The following is a 26,735-nucleotide window of genomic DNA, read 5'->3' as shown; positions in this document are numbered from 1 at the left end:
TTTTAATATATTTTCTGTCATTTAAAAACCCTTTATCCGATTAACCATAAATCAACATGGGCCATTAGCCTGGAAATATGGAGTACATCACAGACACCACTTACCTAATTCTAGCCTGATATTCAATAATATTTTTCATGCTATTGTTATAGGCAAGATGAAGGAATGCAGGCTGGATAGAAATACTGTTAAGTTGGATTTATAGTGGTTGAACAACCAGACCCAATGAGTATTGATTCCTGGAATGGTCACCATGGAGAGATCTCTCTGGTGGTCTGTCCAGTCAACTCTGTTATATCAACAGGCTTGATAAATACATTAACAGAATGCATATTGGCTTGCAGATGACATAACATTCAATATATTTAGAGACAAAAGCAGGTTTTCGAATATCTTGTTAATACTTGAAAAATAACTGCAAATCAAGATGACAAGATTTTACCTGTACATAGGAGGAAAATCCTTCTTGATATTTGGGACAAGGAATTGCCAATGCTTCAATTTCAATGCAATGTAGTATGGAAGGGCCTCAGGCAGCACCATATCCAAATACCTGCTTTTTCATAGACCATTGCCTTTGTGAACTTGTGAACTTGGGCAAGTGTTGAACTCTCTAAACTGTGTCTGGCCCATGGGGAAAAGAACTCCTGCTTTAATGGGTTTTTAGTAGAATAGGATTCATAGTGTGCATGGCTTATAATAAGCATTTATTGATGGTACTATAATTATTGCTGTAATGGCAAGAATAAATCTAAACATAACCAAAAGTAGTTAGGGTCCAGTTCCAGGGAGGTGATATGTGCTGGCCTGAACACATCCAGAGAATTATGCCCCATTTTAGACACCACACTTCAGAAGGATTCCTGGAGAACATCCAAAGAAAATCTAGACAAATCCATTTACATAAAGAACTTTTGAGGAAACTAGATATTTTTGTCTTGAGAGGAAAGCCTAAAGAGACATGATAGCTGTCTCCAAATATTTTGAAGTACTATGTTGTGGAGGAAGTAGTATTTTTAGTCAGTGTTACTCCAGGAGGCAGAAGAAAGACCAATACTTGGAAGTTTTAGGAAAATAAATTCCGTTATGATCTGAAGACCTTTTCAACAATGACATCTGTTCATCAATGGAGCAGTCTGTTTCAATAAACACCATGCTCCCCATCTTTTAAATATCAGGAAAATTATAAATAAAATTCACTGCACAGCAGTGTTGTATTACTTAAAACCTCTCATTAACCCTGTAAGTCATTTATTATCATTCTTTTCCCCATTTTTCAGATGACAGACTGTTTGACTTGCCCCACATCATACTGACAATAAGAGACAGGTCCATATTCTCAGAGTTTAAAATCTGTGCCTATTTCAGAATATATATTTGACTGAGAGATTCATAAACTGGGTATGAGTTTGCACAAGAAGACATCTTACAGTGTCTTAAGAATCATGAATTAATAAACAATATATTTAAGTTTTCAAGCTATATCCAGTCTGATTCCATTCTAGTTGACAAGCAGTTCTCCCTTTATCTATACTGTGTCAGGTATGGAACATTCATTATTTCCTTTGATTTGTACAGCAATTCCATGAGGCAAGAGGGCAAGTATCAGCCCTGTTTTATGTATAGAGAAACCAAAATTGTGAGAAGCTAAATGATTTAACCAAGGTCACAAAGCTCAATAGTGACAAAGAGAAAAACAAAAACCAGGACTTCTGACTCCATATATACTGTGCTTTCTACTACACCAGTTACCATGAAATTAATTAAAGATTCAAGATTTCTATAATGGACTGGGATGCATGAGCAAAGATTATTATTGCAAAAAAAAACTAATGAGCAACCAAGACCCTCACCTAAAATCATTTTTGTTAGTAAATTCTTTATATGCAATATACTTGACAAAATTCCAAGTTTTTAGAACTGCAAGGTAATTTTTCAATTAAATAGAAAGCTATATAAATATTCCTTTAAATGTTATTAGATGGTACAATGTATCTTAATAACATATTCAATATTTCACAACACTTATAGTCAGGAAATGCTTCCTAATTTATGACCCAAATTCCTGCTGCTCCAATTTCTACCACATTTCCCCATGGCCTGCCCTCTGTGGAAAAAGAAACAAACAAAAAAGCTTCTTGTACATTTCCTTTCATCTCTATAATCATCACTAAATTATTGAAAGAAGGCTTCGCTATGCTAAATCCTGCTTTCATATTCTGACATTGTCACCTATTCTGCTTAGATCTCTCTTTATAAAAATATTATCTTTATTTACTCCATTCTTATATTATCTGAAAGACAAGGTCATTTGAACCAAATTTTTAATTAGTTATATACTTTCTTCCCTCAAGAATGTCACAAAATAGTAATCATGTTGAAATAACTTCAGCTTCCCTGTATGACTATAAATATTTGAGTAATGAGTAAAGATTTTTAGAGTTTAAGTTCTTAGTAAGAACCTTTGTTAAACTGAGAACTACAGAGTCAATCTTAACTTCTTGTAGTCTTAATTCCAGATCCCCAAAAGAAACAAACTGTTAAGAACTATATTCCAGCTATTATGGTTGTGTAACAAATCACCCCAGAGCATGGTGAGGGAAAACAACTGTTGTTTTTTTATGCTCAAGAATTTATGGGCCAGGAATATAGATGGAGAACAAGAGGGAGAGTTTGTCTTTGCTCTATAATGTGGATCTAGAAGGCTCTCAACTGGTCTCATCTCAGATGGTATCATCTGAAGGCTCCCTCACTCAAAGATCTGGTGTTCGATGCTATTGGTTGGGAGACTCAGTTCTTCTGCACTGGGGCTCTCCATGTATTCTCTCCACATGGGCTAGTTTCGGCTTTCTCACAGCATTGGAGGCTGAGATCCAAAGTCAAAAATCCCAAAAGTAAGAAAGAGCCAAGATAAGCTGTAATATTTTCTGACTCAGCCTTGGAAGTCTCATAGTATTACCTCTACCATATCAATTGGCTGGAGCAGATAGCAGCCCCTAGCCAGATTCATGGGGAAGGAATACTATTCCACCTCTCTGTGGGAAGAGTGTTAGTCACATTATAAGAAGAGCATAAAGGAAGAATGTATATATAGGTGTAGCCATATATATATATATATATATATATATATATATGGAAAGTTTAATCTGCCACAGTTTATCCTCTGGCCATAACATTTTGCATCTGTCTCACATGCAATATACCTTCATATGCCATTCAGGTCCCATTAGGGTATCAGAGCCAGGCTCAATGTCCAGAATGCCATTATCCAGATTAGGTCCAAGCTTGGAGGAGATTCTACAGGTGTGGTTCAAGTATAGATCCTCTAGTATTGTTTCTCTCAGTTTGAAAACCTATAAACTATAAAAAAAAATTTATCTGCTTTCTTACCCGCTCAATGAGAAATGTTTGGACAAGTATAAAACAGCCACCATAGACCATTTAGTTTAAAAATGGGAGGGGGGGGATTAGGGAAATTGGAGACATGGAAGTCACAGGTGTGTAGCAATTCTGAAATCCAGCCAGGCACATGTTGCTAGTTTTTTGATAAGGACTCAGCCTTACTGCCTAGGAATGGTTCTTGGCTCTGACCCCTGAGTTCTTCATTCCACCTTCTGAGTCATCTTTTTCTATAAAAGAAAAGTATTTTGTGTCTGCAGCTTGATAGTTTTTGCACCTTGTTTCCTACTTACAGATATTTGGAAATCAAATGGTCTCTTTTCATTTAGTACTTTCTCCATCACTTCCAGTCCAAAGTGATATAATTCTTTTAAAACCATTGCACAGGGAGGCCTGGGTGGCTCAGCATTTGGATGCCTGCCTTCGGCTCAGGTCATGATCCTGGGATCTGAGATCGAGTCCTGCATTGGGCTCCCTGCATGGAGCCTGCTTCTCCCTCTGCCTGTGTCTCTGCCTCTGTCTCTCAGTCTTTGTCTCTCATGAATAAATAAATAAATCTTTTAAAAAATTGTACATTTCTTGTGAATCAAGTTATAGTCTACCCAACAAAAACCACTCATTAATCTTTGTAAGATAAGGCCTCTCTACATTAGATAGAAATAATGCCCTAAAGATTATTATACTCTTTGTCCTCTTTAACAGAGACTGAATGGTCCTCAAAGACACCACCTTCGACCTTTCTGAGGTCTTCAAGTATCTTATAGTCCCATCTTAAATATATTCTGCTCCAAAAACTTTTCTTAATTTAAGAATCTTGAACTAAGAACATCTTTTTTTCAAATCTAGTAATTTCTGGCTCTTTTATAATAGTGCTTCCTTCAGTTTAACTCTCTCCTCTTATATTTTACTATAAGCATTTCTTAAAAAGCCAAATGGCATCTTCAACAGTCTGTCTGGAAATCTCTTTAGCTAGATCACTCAGTTCATTAGCTGCATTCTCAACTTGCCATGTTATCAGAGGTGATGGTGCTAAGCTTTTTACCACTATATAACAAGGATCCTGATTAGAAGAAAGGCACCTCTTTTCCCTAATTTCTAGCAACATTATCCCTACTTTCCCTTGGGTCTCACTGACAATCTGCATCAGGGCCATAACAATCTCTTTAAGGCTCTCCCAAATTCTGTCTCCTTATTCCAAATCCACTGCCACGTTTTAGGTTTTTTTTTTTTAATTTTTATTTATTTATTCATCAGAGACACACACACACAGAGAGAGAGAGAGAGAGAGAGGGAGAGAGGCACAGGCAGAGGGAGAAGCAGGCTCCATGCAGGGAGCCCAATGCGGGACTCGATCCCGGGACTCCAGGATCACGCCCTAGGCCGAAGGCAGGCGCTAAACCGCTGAGCCACCCAGGGATCCCCTTAGGGTTTGTTATAGCAGGACTCTACTTCCAGGTACAAAACCCTGTTCCAGTTATCTAATGGTAGAGTACAAAGCACTCCAAAACAAAGTGGTGTAAAACCATCATTGATTACGCTCATGGTTTCTGTAGGTAAAGTATTTGGCCAGGGCTCTGATGAGCATTTCTTTCACAGGGCTCCTCATGTGCTTGCAGTTACGTAGTGGCTAGGGCTACAGCCATCTGGAGGCTCAACCATAACTGACAGGTTCACTTCTAAGATGGTTCCTTCACTCACATGGCTGATAATTTGAAAAGGGGTCCAGTTCTTCTCCACATGGGCCCCTCCATGGATCTGCTTGGATGTTATCACAGTATGGCATCTGGCCTTTCCCAGAGCAAGGGATCCAAGAGGCCAAACTAGGAGTTGCAGTGTTTTTTAGTACCTAACCTTGAAACTGGCATCATTAATTCCACCACATTCTGCCGATCATACCAAATGTGCTCTGATTAAGTATGAGAGAAGACCACACAAGGGCCTCAACACCAAGACTCATGGATCTTCTTGAGGGTTGGCCTCCACAAATTAAAAGTGACAGATACATATTAAATGTGATATTCTGCACCCTCCAACACACTCTCAGACATAGTATTTGCATCAGCTGATAGGCTGTCTCCCTCTCTCCTTCCTGACACTACTTCCCTTGGGACCTCTTTATTGACTTATGTTTCCCTGATTTCTCAAGTGTACTCTAACATCTGATCTTACAACTAATACTAATGTACAGCCCAAATTGAAAATCATTGTTCTAAACCAGTGCTTCTCAAATACAAGTCACTCCATTATCTTGTTAAATTGTAGATTCTGATTCAGTAGGTCTAGGACAAGGCCAAAATTCTGCAGTTCTAAAAAGTTCCCAGTTGATGTCAATGGTGCTTGTCATGGACCACATTTTTGTGTTGCAAGGCTCTAGATTGTCAGTTCAATACCTTTGCTGCATAACAGAATCACCTTAGGAGTTTAAAAAATACTGATTTCATGGAGTCACATCCTCAGAGGTCCTGATTTAACTGTTTTTGCAGTAAAGCCCACATATCAGGATTTCTTAAATCTCTCCAGGTGATCATAGTATGGAAGCAAGGTTGAAAATCATTACTCCAGTTTGAAATTAGATCAGAATTTAAGGAGAAGCAGAATACTGATTAATACTCTGCAGAAATCAGGAGCTGACTGTAAGAGCAAGTCCTAAAAGGGGGGTGGGGCACCTCTGCCCAAGAAGACTCAGGTTCCCTGAGATGAGACATGTTTATGTTCCCAGGAAAGTAGAACTGAGTAGAACTGAGTTATTGGAATATGCTAGCTGTTCCTCTAGTCAGAACCTATTAACGACTTTGCCTGGTAAGTATCCTGTGTCTTGCCAGGGAGCTTCATGACTTCTTTCATCCTAGGGCTTTGCCTGGTCTGTCTCCAATCAACCTAAATGGAAATGCCTCCCATTTCCCAAATAAAGTCTCAGGACATCTAAGACCAAGAAAAAGGGATAAGACCTAGAATATTTTCTGCAATGGTCAAAAAAAAAAAAAAAACTGTGAAAGAAGAGCAAATGCCTTAGAACCAGACAGATCTGAGTTCATATTCAGACTTTGTTGTGTCCTAGATGTGTGAATGTGTGCCAAATATTCCATCTCTACCTATATTTCCTGCTGTGATATGGGCATTGACAATCCCTAGCTCATACCTGGGGGAGGGGCATGCATCATAAGGGGACCAGATATAACTTTCTGGAGTGCTTATAATATTTGGGTTCCCCACATTTCCACTGCAACGTACCTTTCAGCAGGTAAGCCCTCTCACCCCTTCCCTTACTTTGACAGTAGCAATATATGAGAATTCAATTTCTCCACATCATCACCACCACTTAATTTCTGTTGTTTAGACTCTGATCATTCTAGTGGGTATAAAGTTGTATCTCATTATGTGTTTTATCTGAATTTCCCTAATGATTAATAACACTGAGCATCTTTTCTAGTGCTTACTAGCCATTGATATTTCTGTTTTGGATAAATGCCTACTCAAATCCTATGTCCTTTTGAAATTCTCTAATTCTTTAAAGCCACATTTTTGTTTTCTTGCACAATGAAACATCAAAGTTTCATTTTACATTTCACCTGCCCCTTACGAAGAATCAGGAATTTCTTCAAGGACTTTTAGGTCATTTCAGGGGGACACTTATTCAGAAATAACAAGGCATGTTCAATATTACTGGAATGACATTATTTCTAAAACGTTTCAATGAGCAGTGTTAGGAATGTTTTAAACCATTGTTCAGATTGGTGCTTCCTATTCAAATATGATAACACTAAGTTTTCTTCACTTCTGCTTCATATTTGTATCATTTTTCTTTCTTCCACAATGATAATCCTGGTTCCTACTAACTTCTATATATTTATTGATTTGTTTGTCCTAAAAGAAACATAAAGTAGGGATGCCTGGGTTGCTCAGTGGTTAGCATCTGCCTTCAGCCCAGGGCATGATCCTGGAGTCTTGGGATTGAGTCCCATATCAGGCTCCCTGTGTGAAGCCTGCTTCTCCCTCTGCCTGTGCCTCTGCCTCTCTCTGTCTCTCTCTCTGTCTCTCTCTCTCTCTCTGTCTCTCTCTCTCTGTGTCTCTCATGAATAAATAAATAAAATCTTTTAAAAAAATTAAAAAAGAAACATAAAATAGTTGCGGATTTACTGCACCAAATTCGCTATTCACAATAAACATTAAGTTCAAGACTTTTCGCAACTCTTCCTGCTGTTAAATATATAGCACTGAGTTTCTACAATCAGTGCTTAGTGAAAAGTTACTTTGATTCTTTTCTTTTATTCCCATGATGACTGTGTTATCAATTTCACCTAGTTATTAATATTTTTTAGTCTGGATTCAAATTTATAGTCCTTAAAATTTTTTAAATTTAATTGAACTTTTTATAGAGTTTCTTTTTTAAATTTTTATTATTTTTATAAAAGATTTATTTATTTATTTGAGAGAATGAGAGCGAGCACAGCAGAGGAGAGGCAGAGAAAGAGTCTTAAGCAGATTCCATGCTGAGCACAGAGCCCTCTTGGGGCTCAATCTCACCACCCTGGGATCACGACCTGATCTGAAACCAAGAGTTGGATGCTTAGCTGACTACATCACCCAGGTGCCCCTAGAGAGTTTCTTCTTATTTTAAAAGTGCGTTTCTCCAAAAATAATGATAATAACCAAAACAGAGAATCTAAAATGATGAAAAATATCTCCCTAGTTTAGACTGAGTAACGCAATAGGTATCATGCATCATTCAGAAAACATAAAATGTCATGTCCTGTGGGTGGGTTGGTATGTCCTACTTGGATTTAGAGAAACTTTAAATTATAAACCTGCCAGTTGGTAAATTTTAAGGTTTATATATTATTACCTTTGCTGCTTATTGGAATCCCCTTAGATGTTTTTAAAAAATCCTGATGTCCTCGAGTTCTATCTTCAAATATCCTAATTTAATTGTTCTTCAGTAAATCCCAGGCATCAAGATTCCTTAAATCTCCCCTCAGGTGATCATAGTATGAAAGCAAGGTTGAAAATCACTACTCCAGTCTAAAATTAGATCAGGAATTTGAAGAACAGAAGAATATTGGTTAATGAGAGTCCCCAGAAGTCACTGGCTGACTGTGGTGACATGTCCTAAAAGGGTGAAAACCTCTGCCCAGGAAGACTCAGTTTCCCTGAGATCAGACCAGTTCATGTTCCTAGGGAAGCAGTAGAGCTGAGTCATTAAACTAGCTGTTCCTCTAGTCAGGATCCAATGACGACTTTGGCTAATCAGTATCCTGTGCCTTTGAATGCCACTTTCTGGTTACACAAAGACACAACCGAAGCATCAAAACAATCATATCCTTTCACACTGATTAGGTGAATGTCTTAGGCCAAATATCACTTATGCTAATTTCTATAAGCAGAAGGGAGACAAGATAAAACTTTAGTATCCTCCTTTTCAGGACCAAAGCTGTTAAGAGGCTATTGGTCATATATATAAGTGACATTAGGCAAACAGATCAATATCATGTAAAATTCAGGAATATAAAGTGAAAAATTCTCATACTCAGAACAATTCTTATTAACAAGAAGCATATGGAACACTTTCTGATTCAAGTCGAAGTAGATGTGATAGAGCAGGAATAAATTAGGTCAATAAGCAATTTTTATGTTAATAATGAGGCAACTTACAAAGAGTACTCTCTGAATGCAAATAATTATTTTTTGAGTAATAAGCCCATGATAACAATCGACACTAGGAACCTATATTTTAGCTACAAAATATACATTGCTTTCACAAATTTACTTGTTTTAATGAAATTGCTATTATCTGACACTTTATTTTATGGAACTGAAAGCTGCTACTGAGAACATAATTGCAAATTCCCTTATATGTCTCCATTTCATTCAAAAAAATTTATCTATGTATACTACTTGAATCAAGTAAGAAAGCTACCAAGGAAACTCAAAATCAAAGACTTTAACTTTAGAAATAATTTTCATGATATCAGCCTCTATATTCCATAGGCCTCTGCTTCATTAATAAACAAACAAATGATAGTGTTTAGAAAACTATATTCATATAGGTATGTCTCCCTATAAGATCAAATACAGCTACAGCAGGATACAAAATCAACATACAAAAATCTATACACTAACAACAAACTATCTCAAAGAGAAATTTAAAAAGCAATCCCATTTACAATAACATCAAAAAAATAAAGTGCTTAGGAATAAATTTACCAAGGAGGTTAAAATATGTACACAGAAAACTGTAAGACATGTATGACAGAAATTGAAGAAGACAAAAATAAATGGAAAGACCTCATGTTCATGGATTTGAAGAATTAATATTATTACAACAGTCATATGATGTGATCTACAGATTCATTGGAATCCCTACCAAAATTACAGTGACATTTTTCACAGTTATAGAAAAAAACAATCCTGAAAATCAGATGAAATTGCAAAAGATCCCAAATAACCCCAAATAACTGAAGTAATATGAAGAAAGAAGAAGAAAACTGGAGGTATCTTATAATTTGATTTGAAACTATATTACTAATCTATAGTAATCAAAACAGTGTGGTATTATCATAAGCACAGACACAAAAACCAGTGAAACAAAAAGCCCATAAATAAACTCATGTAAATATGATCAACTCATCTTTGACAAGGGCACTGAGGACACACAATAGGAAAAGAATAATCTATATAATTAGTGGTCTTGGGAAATTGGTACCCACATGCAAAAGAATGAAATTGGAACCCTGTCTTAAACTCCTCACAAAAATTAACTGAAAATGGATTAAAACTTAAATATAAACCTGAAACCATAAAACTCCTAGAAGAAAACATGGGGAAAAGGCTTCTTAACATTTGTCTTGACAATGATCTCTTTTGGATATGACCCTAAAAGCATAGGCAACAAAAGCAAAAACAAAAAAGTAGAACTACATCAAATTAAAAAGTCTCCGCATAGCAAAGGAAAGGAAACAATCAACAAAATGAAAAAGCAAACTATGGAATGGGAGAAAATATTTGCAAACCATGTATCTAATAAGGGGTTAGTATCTAAAAAAGACAGAGGCTTCTGAGTGGCTCAGTTGGTTAAGTGTCTAACTCTTGATCTCAGCTCAGTTCTTGATCTCAATGTCATTAATTCAAGCCCCATTTTGGGCTCCAGACAGGGTGTGGAACTTATTTTTTTTTAAATATTTTTAAATATCTAAAATATATAAGAAATAGATACCCCTCAATAGCAAATAATAATAATGATGATGATAATAATAATAATAGCCCAATTAAAAATTGATCAGAAGACCTGTGTAGATATTTTTCCAAAGAAGACATACAAATAGCCAACAGTTATATAAAAAGGTATTCAAGGTAGTCAACATCATTCATCATCAGAAAAATGCAAATTGAAACCACAATGAGATATCACCTCACAACTATTAGTATGGTATCACATAAGGAATTTTTTTAAAGGTGAATTCATAGGAACAGATTATAGAATTGTGGTTGCCAGAGGCTAGAGGCTGGAAGAAATGTGGAAATGTTAGTCAAAGAATAAAAACTTTCAGTTGTAAAAAGGATTTCTGTCACTTGGAACTAGAGGAAGGAGACTGGTAAGTTAGTTTGGCTACAAAATAGAAAGGAGGCAAAAAAGAAACCTCATAAAGGAAGTAATTGCATTCAAACATTACCACTTCTAAAAGCAATACAGGAAATGACTAAAGTGCAATTAAATGAACCCTGTAACTTGCACCACCCAGCCCCTAGGTGAAGGGTGGGTGTACACACATACTGGGGCAGCCCACACTTGAACTCTTTTAAAGAACACCTCACTTTTCATTCCCTTCCCCTATGTTCATCTGTTTTCTTTTTTTTTTAATTTTTATTTATTTATGATAGGCACACAGTGAGAGAGAGAGAGAGAGGCAGAGACACAGGCAGAGGGAGAAGCAGGCTCCATGCACCAGGAGCCCGACGTGGGATTCGATCCCGGGTCTCCAGGATCGCGCCCTGGGCCAAAGGCAGGCGCCAAACTGCTGCGCCACCCAGGGATCCCTGTTCATCTGTTTTCTTTCCTAAATTCCACATCTGAGTGAAATCATATGGTATTTGTCTTTCTCTGATGGACTTCTTTCGCTTAGCATAATACGTTCTAGCTCCTTCCATGTCATTGCATATGGCAAGATTTCACTTGATGGAATGAGCACCAGGCATTATATACAAGTGATGAATCACTAAATTCTACCCCTGAAACTGACAATACACTATATGTTACCTAAACTAAATTTAAAGATTTTTTAAAAACATTTTAATACATTTACATAAAAAATTAAAGAACACTTCACTTTAATGTATTGTGTGTTTTGGAAAGGAGTACAGCATGTTATGTCTAGTGGGGAATACTTCCCTCCTTCTGTCCTTTCTGCAACCCCATCACTTGAGGATTTTATGTAAGAACTGTGTTACTGCCCATGTTGACCAGGATTACTCTGGAGGTGTTCATTCACAGCACAAGCCTAATTTGAGTTCTGAACTGTCTTTCAAAGCTAAATGTCTGCATGATATCACATCTTTTATACCTCTGGGGAAAATGTGTATGTAAATGTACAGAAATTAAAATGTTGCCCCATTAACAAATTTCTTCTGGAATGTCTTCCTTACCTCATCTGATGGTATCCACTGAAGGGCATTTCATGACCATGGCTACAAGAAATAAAAACTCTAACCTATTTATGAAAAATGAATGGATGAGAGAATGAATGAGTGAAAAGGAATTCTGAGGCTCTAATGAACAGCATAGTGAATATACTGTATTCTTGAGATTTACTGAGAGAATAGATCTTAAGCCTTCTCATCACACACATACACACAAAGGTAACTATGTGATGTGATCTATGTGATCTGATAGACATGTTCATTAACTTAATTGTGGTAAATCTCTCTCTCTCTCTCTCTCTCTCTCTCTCTATATATATATATATATATAATCTCTCTCTATATATATAATCACATTGTATATTTCAAATGTATACAATTTTGTCAACTATACCTCAATAAAGCTGGAATTAAAAGATGGCTACAAATTCTTTGCTTCATCCCACTGAGAGGAGGTAAGGTCTATATCCCCTTCCCCTGAATCTGGATGAGTTCCTCACTGCTCTGAATAGTAAAATACTACAGACATATTGCAATCTGGGCCTAGGTATTTAAAAACTGGCAATATCCTCACCACAATCAGGTGGGATTTACTCCTGGATTGCAAGAGTTGTTCAATATTCACCAACCTATCCATATGATACATCACATCCTTAAGAGAAAGGATAAGAACCATATGATCATTTCAATAGACACTAAAAAAGCATTTGGCAAAGTACAACATCCATTCATGGTAAAAATCCTCAACAAAGCAGGTTTAGAGGGAGCATGACTCAACATCATAAAGGCCATCTGTGAAAAAGCACCAGCTAACATCATTCTCAATAGGGAAAAACTGAGAGCTTCTCCCCTAAAGTCAGGAATAAGACAAGGATGTCCACTCTCACAACTTTTATTCAACATATTACTGGATGTCCTAGCCATAGCAATGAGACAACAAAAATAAATCTAAATCAGTAAGCAAAAAAGTACAACTTTCACTATTTGCAGATGACATGATACTCTATATAGAAAAGCTGAAAGGCTCCACCAGAAAAATTGGTGAACTGATACACGAATTCAGTAAAGTCACAGGATACAATCTCAATGTACAGAAATCTGCATTTCTATACACTGATAATGAAGCAGAAGAAAGATAAATTTTAAAGTAAGTCTCATTTACAATTGCACCAAAGATAATAAGATACCTTAGGAATAAACCTAACCAAAGAGGTGAAAAATCTGTAATCCAAACACTTATAAAACACTGATGAAAGAAATTGAAGAAGATGCAAAGCAATGGAAAGACACTCCATGTTCATGGTTGGAAGAACAAATATTGCTAAAATGTCTATACTACCCAAAGCAATCTATACATTTAATGCAATCCCTATCAAAATACCAATAGTATTTTTCACAGAACTAGAACAAACAATATTAAAATTTGTGTGGAACCACAGAAGACCCCTAATAGCCAAAATATTCTTGAAAAAGAAAAAAAAAAAAAGAAAAAAAGAAAAGCAAAGCTGGAAGCATCACAACTCTGGACTTCAAGGTTTATTACAAAGCTGTAGTGATCAAATCAGTATGGTACTGGCATAAACATAAACACATAGATCCCTGGAACAGAATATAAAACCTAGAAAGGAATCCATATCTATATGGTCAATTAATCTTTGACAAAGCAGGAAAGAATATCCAATGGGAAAAGGACAGTCTCTTCAACAAATGGTGTTGAGAAATGCAGACAGCAACAAGCAAAATAAAGAAACTGGACCAGTTTCTTACACCATACATAAAAATAAATTTAAAATGGATGAAAGACTGGAGCCCCCCAGGTGGTGCGGTCAGTTAAGTGTCCAACTTTTGGTTTCAGCTCAGGTCGTGATTTCAGGGTGGTGAGATTGAGCCCTGCATCTAGCTCCACATTCAGCAGGGAGTCTGCTTTTCTCCCTCTGCCCCTCCCCCTGTGTGCTCTCTCTCTAAAATAAATAAATAAATCTTTTTGAAAAATGGATAAAAGACCTAAATGTGAGACTTGAAACAAACAAATGAAAAAAAAAAAAAAAAACAGAAGAGAGCGCAGGCAGTAACTTCTTTGACATCAGCTATATAGCAACATTTTTCTAGATCTGTCTCCACAAGCAAGGGGGAAAAAAGCAAAACTAAACTATGGGGACTACATCAAAATAAAAATCTTCTGCACAGTGAAGGGAACAATCAACAAAGCTAAAAGGCAACCTACAGAATAAAAGAAGATATTGTCAAATGACATATTTGAGAAAGGGTTAGTATCTAAAATACATTAAGAACTTATAAAACTCATCACCCAAGATAGAAATAATTCATTTTAAAAATGGGCAGAAGAAGGGCGCCAGGGTGGCTCAGCAGTTGAGCATCTGCCTTTGGCTTAGGGCATAATCCCGGAGTCCCAGGATCAAGTCCTATATTGGGCTCCCTGCATGGAGCCTGCTTCTCCCTCTGCCTATGTCTCTGCCTCTAGATCTCTGTGTGTCTCTCATGAATAAATAAATAAAATCTTTTTAAAAAGATGGGCAGAAGACATGAACATACATTTTTCCAGAGAAGGCATAGGGATGACCAACAGACACATGAAAATATGCTCAACACCACTCATCATCAGGGAAATGCAAATCAAACAACAATGAGGTATCACCTCACTCCTGTCAGAATGATTAAAATCCACAACACAAGAAACAACAGGTGTTAATGAGGACATGGAGAAAAAGGAACACTTGGGCAATGATGGTGGGAATGCAAACTGGTGCTACCACTATGGAAAAAATTATAGAGGTTCCTCAAAACGTTAGAAATAGAACTACCCCATGATTTAGCAATTGCAATACTGAGTGTTCACCTCAAGAATACAAAAACAGTAACTCAAAGGAATACTTGCATTCCTATGTTTATAGCAGCATTATTTATAGTAGTCAAGATATGGAAGCAGATCAAGTTTCCATAGATTTATGAATGGATAATGAATAAGTGGCATATATATAAATATATATAGAGAGAGAAATATTATTCAGCCATAAAAAATGAAATCTTGCCATTTACAATGACATGGATGGAGTTGGAGAGTATAATGCTCACTGAAATAAGTCAGAGAAAAACAAATACCATATGATTTCACTCATCTGTGAGTGAAGGGAGAAGAGACAGAGAAAGAGAGAGAGAAAGTAAGAAATCAACTCTTAATTATACAGAACAAACTGATGGTCACCAGAGGGGATGGGGTGGGGGGATGGGAGAAATGAGTGATAGGGATTAAGGAGTTCACTTGTCGTGATGAGTGCAGGATGATGTATGGAACTGTCAAATCATTATATTGCACACCTAAAATTAATATAGCACTATATGTGGACTAACGAATTAAAATAATAACTTCTTTTAAAGTTTTTTTAAAAAACTGGCAAAGTCCATTTCCTGCCTCTTAGAACCTGATCCTAGGGCAAGTCAGCTGCCATATAAAGAGTCCATCCAACTACCCTGAGCCTGCCATGTCTTCAAGAAGCCCAAGCCAAAATGAAAGGCCATGGTGAATGAGATCCATGTGGAGACAGTAAGAGATAAGGAGCCCCAAGGCTCTAAGTTTGAATGACAAACTCATCCTCATACAGACTCCCCCAGGGAAACCATGTAACCATGTGGATTAGAGACAACATATTGATCAAGCCCTTCCTGAATTCCTTAGTCATAAAACAGTGAGCAAATAAAATGGTTATTTTAAGCCACAATGTGTGGTTTATTAAGTTGAAATAAATGGAACAAACTCAACTGCTCTCTGATTGCCTAGCTGTAAAGGACCTTTAAGTAGGTTCCATATCTTTGTAGGTATCTGTAAGACTGTACCTCCGAAAATAGAGTACTATTAGCCTCTTGATATCTTTAACTTTCCTGGTGACCTATTCTATGTACCTGATTCCAAATGCCTTTAAAATCCTAGTTTCCAACATGATGTCTGTGGTCCATACTCTCATCCTTGCAGTGGTGGACATCCCAACTATTTGTCCAACTTTCATTCTGTGAATGATATCATGATTAATACTAATAATCATGAACATCTGTAGAATTCTTCTAAGTGTCAGACAACATGCTAAATACTTTACATTATTATCTCACTCAAAACTCCCAAATATCTCACATAGTAAGTCCCATTTCTATTCCCATGAATGAGGAAACTAAGTCTCCAAAAGAGCTAGAGACTTGCCCAACTCAAGGAGCTATTAAGTGGTAGAAGAGGGATTTGAATCCAGGCAGACTGACTCTAGGGCAGAGAACACTATCAGTGTCTCTGGATAGCTACTGTTCATCTATTAGTTTTGTAGCCTGCAAGAAATGGGCTCATTCACAAATCGCCTTCCAAGGTTGGGTAGAAAGGAGTAAGAGTGAAAAGTTTGGATAAATATGCACTGCTAAACCTTTATCTAAATGTTAACAATGTCCTGAGTCCATTTCATTTTCTTCCACCTCAGATTACAGAAAGGTGGTTTCAATTTTGTGATTTATCAAGAAATTATTAACTGCATTTGATTGGACAAATACCCCCTCTCAATGTGGATATTAGTAGCTTGCTGTGTGATTGTTAATTCCAATCAGTTTACATTAGGTTGAAGTGCCAAGTTCACTAGTAAAAGGTAATATATCTCCAAAATAAATGCTGCTTTAGGGAAGCTTATCTGTCAATCATTATATTCTTCACAGAATCTTAAATGAGCCAACACAACTCACAGAAAATTGGCCAGACACATCAAGCAGATCCTTCCACATTTGCAAGCTAGTCAATTAATTCAAAGGATTATTAGCCTAGTCAAGAGTTACAGCTAGAAATAGTGATTGTTTCCAAGTTCATTTAGGAGTGTTGACCAGGTTGATTTCACAAACAATTGCCTGAAGGAGGGGTCATTAAGTATCAATAATAAGTATCTGACTGGATCAAGAAGAATGAAAGTTGATTTGAACCAAACTCCAATTTTCCTATTCCTTTCAATGCTAGGGGGCTCAACATGAAACCATATGTATGGTTTATTCATGGAAGGTTCCTAAATTTGTCATTAACTGGTATATTTTTATGTATTAGTGCTATATCTGAATAAATGAACCAAATTATGTAAAAATGACCATCTTAGATTATAAACATTTATATATGTTTCTTTCCCCATTTAAACTCTCTGAAGTTAAGACACGCTTCTTATTTATTTCTGTATGCCTCAGAGCATGCCCAACATGGTGCCTGGCCCAGTTGCTCAAAAAAAGACATGATTCAAGTGGAATTGAATTGGGATGCCTCTTGCTGTTTTAAATAACTGTTTTATAGATGCATAAAAGGCATACAAGTATTCAAAATGGTCTAACCTAGCCTAATACATTAATGTTAGATTTACTTTTATTTTAGCATCTTGAGACATAATTTATGGTACCATGAATTTCACCTATTTAAAGCATACAACTCAATGACAGTATATTTACAGAGTTGTACAATCATCACCTCAATTTCAAACATTTTCATCACTCTCAAAAGAAATCCTGTACCCATTAGCAGTTGTCCCCCATCCTCTCCACCTATCGCCTCTGAAAACTACTCATCTCCTTCTCTATATATAGATTTGCCTATTCTGGATATTTCATATAAACTGGATGATAGAATTTGTGGCTTTTTTTATATGGCTTCTTTAACTGAGCAGAATGTTTTTGATGTTCAGCCACGTTGTAGCATATACCAGCACTCCAGTTGTTTTTATGCCTGAATAATATTCCATTGTATGAATATACCATTTTGTTCATCCATTCACCTGTTGATGAACATTTGTATGGTTTTCAGGTTTGGGCCACTATGAATAATACTACTAGAAATATTATTTTACAAGTCTTTGTTTAAACATAAGTTTTCATTTCTCTTGGGTATATACCTAGGAGTGAAATTGCTGGGTGATATGGTAACTCTATATTTTGATTCAGTAAATTATGATAATCTGTCCCTAAATTAACTAATTCTGGCTTCTGTAATCTCCACTCTACTAATGAGCTCATCCATTGAGTTTTTAGTTTTAGTTATTGTATTTTTCAGTTCTATTATTTTAATTTAGTTCTTTTCAATAAATTCTATTTCTTCATTGAGATTTTCTATTTTTTCCTTTGTTTTTAAAAGAATTTAAAAGTGCTTCTTTACACATTTATATGATGGCTCATTTAAAATCTTTGTTGGAAGTGAAATAAGTCAGACACAGAAAAACAAATACTGTATGATCTCACTTATATATGATATCTAAAAAAGTTGAACTCATAGAACCAGACAGTAGAAGGTGGTTGCAGGGGCTGGGGTTTGGGGGAGAATGGAGAGATGTTGGTCAAAGGGTGCAAACTTTCAGTTGTAAGATGAATAAGTTCTGGGGATTTAATGTACAACACAGTAACTATAGTTAATAATACCATACTTCAGGGAGAGAAACCATGAGAGTCTCTTAACTCTAGGAAACAAACAGAGGGTTGCTGGAGGGGAGGGAGGTGGGGGATGGGGTAACTGGGTGACAGGCATTAAGGAGGGCAGGTGATGTGATGAGCACTGGGTGTTACATGCAACTGCTAAACCATTGAACACTATATCCGAAACTAATGATGTGCTATATGTTGGCTAATTCAATTTAAGTTTTAAAAATACTATATGCTTGAAATTAGCTAAAAGAGTAGAGCTTAAGTGTACTCATGCATACAAAATAAAGAACTACAAAATCTTCGTCAGATAATGCCACGATCTGATTCATCTTGGTGTTATCAATTGATTGTCTTTTTTTTTTTTTTTTTGCCCCCAATCATGCTGTGATTTTTCTGGTTCTTCATGTGATAAGTGATTTTCTATTTTATCCTGGACATTTTATATCTGATGTTGTGAGACTCTGGGCACTCCTGTTTTTAGCAAGCAGTCCCCTGTTCTAGCTCACTGTGAGGGCAGTTAGCTGTGAATGTTTTACTTCTCACTGGGTCCCAACCAACCATCCTGGCAAGAGGGGCAGCAACACACACTGCCTCACTGCAGACAAGTGGGGTGCTGGTTTAGCTCTTTTCTTGGCCCTGCTGATAACTCTCTTGGTGAAAGTGGGGCGCCAACTCACACTGCCTCATAACCTGTGAATGTACATGAAAGCTCAGCTTCCTGTGGGGCCCAGCTACCACCAGTAAGGGGAGAAGGTGACTTACGCCACTTTGTTGCTACAGAATCAGGGCAGAAACTTGGATGCTGGATTCCTTTGACACTAGAAAAGCAGATGACAGAAAGCCAAATGCCACCTGGCCCCACCTCTTACCATTTTGTTCGGCTTCACTGACATGGAGTGGGAGTGAAGAGGCAGCCTGCAGCTGGATCCCACTGACACCACTGTAGCTGGGAAACAGAGCGCCACTCACTACTGCCAGGTGGGGAATGGAAGTTGGGTCCCCGCTCAGCTTAATGATGTAGGAACAAGTTGGGGGCAGATGGGGCTAGGCAGGGAAAAGTAAGGGAAAGGCCCAGAGTCAGGCTCCCATAAATCTGTGGGCTCCCATAAATCCCAAGGACACTGAAAGACCCAGAGTCAGGCTCCTACCCATCCCAAGAAAACAGAGATAAGGCAGGGAAAACAGAGAAAAAATAAATAAATCTGGCTCCCTAGATCCAAAATGTTAGGGAATATCTCCCTTTGATGTTTACCAAGCAATCATAGAAACTCACCAGACCACAAAGAAGTAAGTCATTAAGGATTTTATCAAAAGTCCTCACTCACACCAAGACAGCACAAGACTCTCAAGGCTGCAAGCTCCCCAGTCAGTTCTCAATGAAAGACTGCCACAGGTGGCTCAGCGGTTTAGCACGGCCTTCGGCCCAGGGCGGGATCCTGGAGACCCGGGATCGAGACCCACGTCAGGCTCCCTGCATGGAGCCTGCTTCTGTCGCTGCCCCCCCCCATAAATAAATTAAATCTTTTTTAAAATAAAAAATAAAAGCCCCCAGGCGCAATCCTGTCGGGACCCCTGTCACTTCTGAGAGCTTTCTCTGTATCTCTGCTTAATAAACTCCTATTGCTATATTCACTCTCTGTTGTCTGCGAGATTCATTCTTTGACTCGGTGAGACAAGAACCTGGTTCTGCCGTATTGTTAAGACTATCTCTGCAGGGGAATCAGAGCACCCGCTCATTGCTTTGGGTGGGGGTTGGAAGATCAACTGCCCTGAACACCCTGCTGGCATCACTCAGCAAGGGTGTGAGAGTGCTGCCACCTTATACCAGGCGGGAAATGGAAAATAAGCTCCCCATTCAGAAGGTTAAGCCCCTGCCCAGGTTCCTTCCATGGGGCAATGCAGTGGTATGGAAGATCAAATCCCCACTCAGCCCCATTGAAATACTGGAGGTGAGAGATGTTTTCTCCATTGATGTTTGGTGGGAGTAGTGCGAGTATTGCCAAAATATTTTGTTTTACTTACTTTTTTATTGTTAAGCTACTCTCTTCCTAGTCCTTTGGCTAGGGAAAAGAATCTTTTTTTAAATTTTCTTTGTCCGTGGCTATTGGTGGTTCTCTATCAGAGGTTTCTAGAGAGCCCCATCCAGATACATGAGAGGTAATAAGGAACCCAGAGAACTCACCAGCATGCCATTCCCGAAGTCCCAAGCTCCTTAAGCAGTCCATCTTTTTCTTTCCACTCCTCAAGACTCTTTCTGTGCTTGTTTTTTGTGTTATATCCAGGGATTTGGGGGAAATATGTATGATCTGAAATGCAAGTGATATGTCATCTTGAATCATTTGAATTAATTTTTACTCTAGATAACATTTTTAGGTCCTCTTAAAAATCAAAGTTGACAGTAAAGAGCCCATTTGTGTGGGTAAAACTTGATACAAAAGGTCAGCATTGCTAACATTTTTCCCTGGAAAATCCCCTAAGAATATAAAAACATTTATTTTTTTCCTCTATCTTCCAAACATTTTAAATGCTTGTAAGAACTGATGTAGTAGAATTTTTTTAAGTGAACAGTCATCTAAAAATAGCTCTAATTCCACAAACTAGGAGAAAGAAAAGAAAGAGAACAATTCAAGCCATCATAGAGTCCATTTAAGTAGTGAAATGGGTAAATCTTTGCTAGGAAAAAATAGAATGGGGCATTATGCAGAGGACTTCAAAATATATATGAGATTTAAAACCTGCGTTTCAAAAACTATAAAGGTTTACAAATTTAAAACGGTGCAAAAACACCAGTTAAGGAACAAAAACAAAAGAAAGTCCCTACACATTACAGATGGAAATTTCAAAATCACCTTTGCAGAAAGTTAAAACACCTTGGAAATTGACAGAAATGAAAAATGAAACTAGTCATTGGATTCTCTGCTTAACTGGAATTCCCTTTATTGGCTTCAGGACCAAGAAAGTAGCAGACTTACTGGTCCCGGTGCAGTTCTTAAACCACGCACCCATCGGATGTTCCCTATCTGTAGAAGAAAATATGCAACACTATCTAATTTCCAGAGAGAAAGTTGTAAATTGCCTTCCCACCTTTCTCCTTGGTGTTTATTGTGGAAAAAGGATACCAAGAAATACAATGAAACCAAAACTGACACCAGAAGTGTTTGGGTTTCCATTCTGCTGTATCAGTGTTGCTGGTTTATAAATTGGTCTCTGTACACAGAAGGCGAGGAGAAACTGAAGAAAGCAGCAGACCCTTCCAGATTGGTCGGCAGTGGATTTACTAAACAAGGGAATTGAACCCTGAGGCTTGTCTTGGGCGCCACCAGACAAATAGATCTATGCACCCACCCACCTGAATCTTAAGTTTACAGAGAGGCCTTAACTGGGTTCAGTCACATCCAGGTGCGCTCAACAACACATTGCTCTCTCAAGGCTGTGTCCTTGAATGTGGTTCCAACTGTGGGAACTGTGGGCAGAAGATACATCTCAAGGACAGGGGAGGGGGCAGGGAGCCTCTGATGGCCCAGGTCTAGGTCACAGCTCAGCCAGGGGTCACATCTTCTCAGCGACCTCCTCTAACAATTTTCAGCCCAAGACAAAATCCCAGAGGGGGCAGTCTCTCTAGGGTTTTGTTACTTCTCAGTTAATTCAATGAGATGTCTATAAATATAGCACTTAAGAATAATATTAATTAATTTTCATCACAATTTCATGTATATATTTATGTTACGTACACATAATCTGCATTTCTAAAATGTATAATGCACTTCTATAAGCATGCTGCAGTATAGATATAGTTAGACCTAATTTTAAACTTTTCATAAATCCCACAGTATTAGTAGGGAACAACATAAACTATGGGGTTACAGGAGCACTCTTAATCTGGTCGCAGTACAATCACTAACCTTAAATTATTATCGTCCACTTCTTCATCCAAGATGCAAAAACTCTTCCATCTAGGTCTAGGGCAAAAGGGTCATTTCCCAAAATCTATTTCTGTGCACATGACCCAGGTTAGGAAAAAGGAAGCAGAGAGCAGAGACTGCAAGATCTAAATGCTCTGAAGAAACATTGCTTCTCTTGCTGGGTGAAATTTTACCAATGCCGTTTATTAGCAAGTTCGATAAGTCTTGATAAACTGTGGGATGAAACTTTTGAAGTAAAAAAGTAAAAAAAAAAAGTTTCTGCTGGCTTTAATAATTACTAAAATTAAAAGGGTGAGCAGCATTACAGCTTGTTACAGGAAGGCTTTATGGAAACTGTGATTCTAAAAGGATACCTCTGACTCACTAGAATCATTCCAGGCATATAGAGCAAAATGAGGAGGGAAGAAAAAAATCTACCCAGGAAAGGTATTAAGAAAAGAAATCTGTTTAGTCACAGGGAGAGAAGGGGGAGGGAAGTAGCAGGGGCCCAAAGGAAGCAAGGGAAGAAATAGAAATGGGACGAAGGGATTAAGGGGTTGGGAGGTGAGGACAGGTCTGGATTAGTTTGAAAGGCGCTGAGACCAGGTTAAGTGATTTACGAAAGGTCCCCTACTGAGTCACTGGCAGCTCTGCTTCCATCCCTCCTATTTTGGGTTTCCTCTTTAGTTCCTTGTCTCTACACAGAAATAGACATTCTATGTGATTTTCTCTCATTGCAAATCTTTTATACTTTAACTCAGAAAGCCGTGTTTAGAGGACTGTGTAGGTGGTTGTTTTTAATGTTGAATTTTTTCCCCTTCTTTGGGAAAACTGCTGGTATAGAAAGCTTCCTTGACTCAGTATTGAGACAAATAAAAGACAAATGTGTTATTCTACTGAGACTGTTGAAATGAAAGTTTGCTTTGAAGTAGGGTACTAGAATACATATGAGAGAATGCTGTTCTTGTCATAAAAACTGTCAGCTGAGCTTTCTTTGCCATGTCAGAGAGAATGACAATCTAACAGGGCCAAAGTCAGACTGAGGGAATAGATTTTCTTTTCTTTAATCACTAACTCAACCTATGACCAGAAGAAGACAATATTAGAGATAGAAAGTAAATTCAAAATCTGGAGAATATGGCCAATAATCACAAAATCAATGTAAATGGATTTCAAGAATTAAAATTGTTACTGTCTATTGACAGGAATATTAAAAGTATTAGTGACTATTCATAAGTATTTTTGAACAAATCATTGACTTAGTTCTATAATTTTGACATCATAAATTTGATTTAACAGAAAGTTTTCTATCTTTAGAAGGCAACAGCTTAAATCCATCCATCTGGAGTCTGGTGTTTGAAACAGTTATTTCTAGAAATCTCTGATGATACAAATCAAAACAATTTATAATACAAAACCTTAAAATGCAACAACAAATACATTTTTAAATTTTTCTCTTGAATTAATTTGCCTTTAATTTCATATCTTATTGGCTTGGATTTTTAACACCATGTCTATTTTTTTTAATGTGAATGAGCCTAATGCACAATGTTCAAAGAAAAGTATTAAATTTAAAATGAAGAGAAACCTGAAGAGATATTCTCTTAGTCAATAACTATTTCTAGGGCCATATTTCAGCCATTAATGTTAAATTTAAGTGAAAACTTGTTTTTTGTAAATCTTTTGAAATAGTTTCATTAATTAAAGAATTTCCTCAGCTTCACTGAGATATTATTGACATTTGTTTAAGGTTTATAACATGATGATCTGATACACATATATTGAAAAATAATCACTACAATAAGGTAAGCTAACACCTCTATGCCCTCACATAATAATGTTTTTGTTATTGTTGTCATAACATTTAAGATTTACTCTCTTAAAAACCTTCAAGTATATAATATAGTATTGTTAATTATAGTCACCATGCTGTACATTAAATTTCCCAGAACTTACTCATCTCATAGATGAAAGTTTGTACTCTTTGTCCAACATATCCCCTTCCCACAACTCCTCCAGCCTCTGGAAACCAGCATTCTAATCTCTATTTCTAGGAGTGGGGTTTTCTAGTTTCCACATAGAAGTAAGAATATATAGTATTCTCCATCTGAATTATTTCACTTAGTATAAGCCATGAATGTCTATCTTTTTTTCTTCATCCCTGCGTATTTTATTTATGTCAGCTAGATATTTACAGACATTTGCTAATATAGAAATACAATGGCCAGGCAGGCAGAGAGTTGATGCCATGCAACCCTTACTGCAAAGACCCTCCATGTCCTTGAGCTTTGATCTCTTCCAAATGCTTTCTTTTTCTTTTTTTTTCTTTTTTTTTAAATTTAAATTCAATTTGCCAACATATAGTATAACACTCAGTGCTCATCCCATCAAGTGCCAAATACTTTCTCTAAGGCTTTAAATAGTTTCAAACATTTCCACATGAAAACGATTTTGCACCACTTCTGTGCATGGAAATTGGGCTGAGCTCAGTATTGTACTTCGTGAAGTAGTCCTTTGGAGACACGACCAGACCATGACTTTTCCAGGTGCCCCAGTACACAGTCTCGATGACGTTTATCATTTCCTGTTTGTCTTCCGTGGCCCAGTTGATCTTGTTGTTGTTACCAGTATCCAGGTCAATCATGATGTGCTTGTTCATTCTCGGCCATGCTGTACAGCACCTCATCCATCTTCATACACATGGGGTCCCAGTCGTGTCCAAAGCAGATGACCACCATGAGGTCCTCCTCTGAAAGGATGGCCTGATCCACTGACCAGCTGTTGTGCAGGTGCGGGAGCATGTTGCAAAAGGCAGGATTTCCTTCTTTTTTATGGTTGAGTAATATTTCATTGTATATATGTACCACACTTTCTTTATCCATTTATCCACCAGTGGACATTTAGGTTGTGTACATCTTAGCTATTGTGGATAATGCAGCAACAAACATGTGAGTATAGACCTCACTTCAAGATAATGATTCTATATCCTTTATGTATATGCCCAGGTGTGGAATAGCTGGATTGTATGGTAGATTTTCAATTTTTGAATTTTCGAGGAGCCTTCATACTATTTTCCACAGCAGCTGCACCAATTTACATCTCCACCAATAATGCACAGGGCTCCCTTTGTCTACGTCCTCACCAACGCTTGCTGTCTCTTGACTTTTTGATAATAGCCATTCTAACAGTTGTGAAGGAATAGCTTCTTGTGGTTTGATTTGCATTTTCCTAATGATTAATGATGCAGAACATCTTTTCATGTACCTATTGGTCATTTGTATGTCTTCTTTGAAAAAATGTCTATTCAAGCCCTCTGCCAATTTATTTAATTGGATTGTTTGGATTTTTACTATTGAGTCATATGAGTTCCTTATATATTTTGGATACTGACCCTTAAAGAGATATATGATTTGCAAATATCCTCTCTCATTTCATAAGTTGCTTTCTCACTCTGTTGATTGTTACTTATGCTGTGCAAAAGTTCTTTAATTTAAAGAATTAATATTGTGAAAATGTCAAGGTTACCCAGGGCAATTTACACGTTTAATGCAACCCCTATCAAAATACCATGGACTTTCTTCAGAGAGTTGTAACAAATTATCTTAAGATCTGTGTGGAGTCAGAAAAGACCCCAAATAGCCAGGGGAATATTGTAAAAGGAAACCAGAGGCAGGAGCCATCACAATGCCAGATTTCAGGTTGTACTACAAAGCTGCGGTCATCAAGACAGGGTGGTACTGGCACAAAAACAGACACATAGATCAATGGAACAGAATAGAGAACCCAGAAGTGGACCCTCAACTTTATGGTCAACTAATATTTGACAAAGGAGGAAAGACTATCCATTGGAAAAAGGACAGTCTCTTCAATAAATGGTGCTGGGAAAATTAGACATCTACATGCAGAAGAATGAAACTAGACCACTCTCTTTCACCATACACAAAGACAAACTCAAAATGGATGAAAGATCTAAATGTGAGACAAGAATCCAACAAAATCCTAGAGGAGAACACAGGCAACACCTTTTTTGAACTTGGCCACAGCAACTTCTTGCAAGATACATCCATGAAGGCAAGAGAAACAAAAGCAAAAATGAATTATTGGGACTTCATCAAGATAAGAAGCTTCTGCACAGCAAAAGATACAGTCAACAAAACTAAAAGACAACGTACAGAATGGGAGAAGATATTTGCAAATGACCTATCAGAGAAAGGGCTAGTATCCAAGATCTATAAAGAACTTATTAAACTCAACAGCAAAGAAACAATCCAATCATGAAATGGGCAAAAGACGTGAACAGAAATCTCACAGAGGAAGACATAGACATGGCCAACAAGCACATGAGAAAATGCTCCGCATCACTGGCCATCA

The 26,735-nt window shown here is 37.3% G+C and overlaps 1 pseudogene; it reads right to left on the bottom strand.

Annotated features, from left to right (window-relative positions):
* Nucleotides 1–24,789: 24,789 nt before the first annotated feature.
* On the bottom strand, nucleotides 24,790–25,165 carry LOC144308950 (thioredoxin-like protein 4A pseudogene; annotated as a pseudogene).
* Nucleotides 25,166–26,735: the final 1,570 nt, after the last annotated feature.

The sequence above is a fragment of the Canis aureus genome, chromosome X, assembly GCF_053574225.1.
Source record: "Canis aureus isolate CA01 chromosome X, VMU_Caureus_v.1.0, whole genome shotgun sequence".
Classification (NCBI taxonomy): Eukaryota; Metazoa; Chordata; class Mammalia; order Carnivora; family Canidae; genus Canis; species Canis aureus.
The sequence above is the reverse complement of the archived record's forward strand: the minus strand, read 5'-3'. Positions and strand labels throughout refer to the sequence as shown.